The 3,700-nt window shown below is 33.5% G+C and overlaps 1 non-coding gene across 1 annotated transcript; it reads left to right on the top strand.

The window, feature by feature from the left end:
- The first annotated feature begins 1,745 nt into the window (after positions 1-1,745).
- Positions 1,746-1,849, top strand: LOC113602382 (U6 spliceosomal RNA). The gene has a single exon (XR_003423809.1). It is a non-coding gene; the product is annotated as a U6 spliceosomal RNA (small nuclear RNA).
- Positions 1,850-3,700: the final 1,851 nt, after the last annotated feature.

Raw genomic sequence — 3,700 nt, 5'->3', positions numbered from 1 at the left:
AAAAAAGCACATTTTACAATAACAAACACATCAATCAATTCAGTACACATAACAATTAAAACACACATACACCAAAGAAAAATGTTTCAAAATATATTAGGCAAAAACTAACACAACTGAAGGATGAAATGGACAAATCAAGATTAAGAGTTGGAGACTTCAATATTCCACTTCAATAACGTATACGATAAAATGGGCAGATGATTAACATAGACACGAGACTTAAACAGTACTTTAATCCAGTTAGACTTAATAGATATCTATAGAATATTCTATGCAACAAGAGCAGACTACACATTTTTTTCAAAAGCACATGGAACATTCTTCAGGATAGACCCTATGTTAGGCTATAAAACAAGCTTCAATGAACTTAAAAAGAGAAAGTCAGCTAAAAGATGTTCTCTGATGGCAATGACATGAAATTAGAAATCAGTAATAGAAGAAAATGAGGAAAAGTCACAAATATGTGGAAATAGTATGTGAATAAATAACCAATGGGTCAAAATGAAAATCACAATAAAACTTACAGAATACTTTGAGATAAATGAAAATGAATACTAAATGTTAGGAGATACATACCAAAATTTGTGTGGTGCAGCTAAAACAGTACTTACAGGGGAAATTTATACCTATGAAGGCCTATATTTAAAAAACAAGTAAATATCTCAAAACAATAACCTAAACTTCCACCTAAGAAACTAGAAGGAAAAAAATAAACAACCCAAACCAAGCAGAGGAAGGAAAAATAAAGATTACTGTATAAATAAGTGAAATAAAGAATAGAAAAAAACAATAGAGAAAACCAACAGAACAAAATTTCGTTCTTTCAAAAATTCACCCAAGTTAACATTTAGCTATACTGACCACTAAAAAAAGAGAAGACACAAATTATTAAAATAAAAATAAAAGAGAAAATATCAAGGGGCACCTGGTTGGCTCAGTCAGTTGAGCATTCCACTCTTGATTTCTGCTCAGGTCACAATCTCACAGTTTGTGGGTTCAAGTTCCCATTGGGCTCTGTGCTGACAGCCTGGAGCCTGCTTGGGATTTTCTCACTCTCTCTCTGCCTCTCTGTCTCTCTCTCTCTCAAAATAAATAAATTCAAATTTTTTTTAAAAAAGATAAAGTATCAATATACATCTTACATAAATAAAAAGCATTATAAAGAGTACTATAAAGATTTGTATGGCAGCAAATTAGATAACCTAAACTAATGGGAAAAAAATTCTAGAAAGAAACAAATAATCAAAACTGCTTCAGTAAGAAATAAAAACTTTGAACAGACTTTCTCCAAAGAAAATCGCAGGCTCAGATGTCTTCACTGGTGAATTTTAAAACACATTTAAAAGAATAACAGTCACCTGAATTTCTTCCCCCAAAAATGGAAATTTCAGGAAGGAATGTTTCCCAGTTCATACTATGAGGCTAGTTTTATACTAATACCAAAACCAGGCAAAACATCACAAAAAAAGAAAACTGCAGACCAATATCTCTTCTGAACATAAATGCAAAAATTCTCATCAAAATGCTAGAAAATTAAATCCAGCCATATATAAATAAATTATACACCATGAGCAAGTGGGGTGTACACCAAGATTCTACAATTATTTAAGCATCGGATAATTAAAGCAATACACAATGTCAGTAGGATAAAAGAAAGATAAAAACCACACGATCATCTCAATAGATGAGAAAACACATTTGACAGAATCAAGCACACTTTCACGATTAAAACTCTCAAACCAGTGCTTATTTTGGCAACACATATAAAAATTGGAATGATACAGAGAAGATTAGCATAGCCCTGCACAAGGATAACATGCAAATTCATGAAGCATTCCATATTTAAAAACAAATAAAGCAAAAACAAAAACAAAACCTCTCAAACCAGAAGTGAAAGCAAACTTCCTCAATGTGATAAATGGTTTCTGCAAAAAATTCACATCTAACACCATAGTCAATGGTGATTGAATGCTTTCCCCCTAAGATTAGGAACAAAACAAAAGTTTTCACTTTTACCATTTCTATTCAGCATTGTAATGGAAGTCTAACCAAGGTAATTGGGTAAGAAAAAGAAATAAAAGGCATTTAGTTTAGAAAGGAAGTGATAAAAAAATATTTCTATTTGCAGAAGGCGTACTCTTTTATATGTAGAAAATTCTAAGGAATTCATATTCCTTTCTTCCAAAAATAAAACTATTAGAACTAATAAACGAGTTCAGCAATGTTGCAAGATATGAGATTAATATACAAAATTTGATTGAATTTTTAAAAAGTAGCAATGAACAATCCAAAAATGAAATTAATGAAACATTTCATTTGCAATAACAACGAAAAGAAAACAATTAGGAATGAATTTTAATAAAAGATGTGTACAGTTTCTACATTGATAACTACAAATCATCCTTGAAAAATGCAAGAAAGACAATAAATGGAAAGATAGACCATATTCACAGACTGGAAGATAATGTTACTGAGAAGACAGTACTCCCTGCATCAATCTACAGAGTCCATGCAATCTCAATTAAAATCTCACATGACTTGGGGTGCCTGGGTGGCTCAGTCCATTGAGCATTCAGCTCAGGTCATATCTCAAAGTTGGTGAGTTTGAGACCCACATGGGGTTCCCTGTCAACATGGAGCTCACTTTGGATCCTCGTCCCACCCCCCCTCTGCCCCTCTCTCACTCGTGTTCTCTCTCTCAGAAATAAACAAACATTTAAAAAAAAATCCCAAGTGACTTTGCATAAATTGACAAACTGACACTAAAATTTGTATGAATGTACAAAGGACCCAGAATAGACAAAATGCTCTTGAAAAAGAAGAACAAAATTGGAAGACTTATACTTCCTGATTTCAAACTCACCACAAAGCTACTGTAATAAAAATAGTGTGGTACTGGCCTAAGGATAGATGTGTAGATCAATGGAATAGAATTGGCAGTCCAGAAATCCTTACATTTAAGGTCAATTGATTTCTACAACACTGCCAAGACAATTCAATGACCAGGCTGAGGGGAATATCTTTTAACCACTAAAATATTTTAAAAACAGTCCATTCAAAAATAGGCACATAATTTGAATAAGTATTTCTCGAAAGAAGATAAATAAATGGTCAATAAGCACATGAAAAGATATTCAACATCACTGGTCATTAGGGAAAAGCAAATCAAAACCACAATGAAAACAAAAACAAAAGTAACACCTACTAGGATGGTTAAAATAATCGTCAGTTTGTAAAATGGTGCAGTCATTTTAGAATATAACTCTGCAGTTCTTTAAAATGTTAAACACAGAGTTACCTTATAACCCAGCAATTCCACTCCTCAGTATGCAGAACTGAAGACATACGTCCACATAAAGACTTGTACACAGGTGTTCATAGCAGCATTATTCTTTTGTTTCTTATTTTTATTTTTTTTATTTTTAAGAGAGAGAAAGACAGAGTGCAAGTTGGGGAGGGGCAGAGAGAGAGGGAGACACAGAATCCGAAGCAGGCTCCAGGCTCTGTGCTGACAGTGCAGAGCCCGACATGGGGCTTGAACCTATGAACCACGAGATCATGACCTGAGCTGAAATCAGATGCTTAACTGACTGAGTCACCCAGGCACCCCACAGCAGCATTCTTAACAGACAAAAAGTGGAAACCCCCCAAATATCCATCAGTAGATGAACAGATAAATGAAATTTTGTATATCTAC

Source organism: Acinonyx jubatus, chromosome D3 (assembly GCF_027475565.1).
Source record: "Acinonyx jubatus isolate Ajub_Pintada_27869175 chromosome D3, VMU_Ajub_asm_v1.0, whole genome shotgun sequence".
In the NCBI taxonomy this organism is placed as follows: Eukaryota; Metazoa; Chordata; class Mammalia; order Carnivora; family Felidae; genus Acinonyx; species Acinonyx jubatus.
This window is presented reverse-complemented; position numbering and strand designations above follow the sequence as displayed.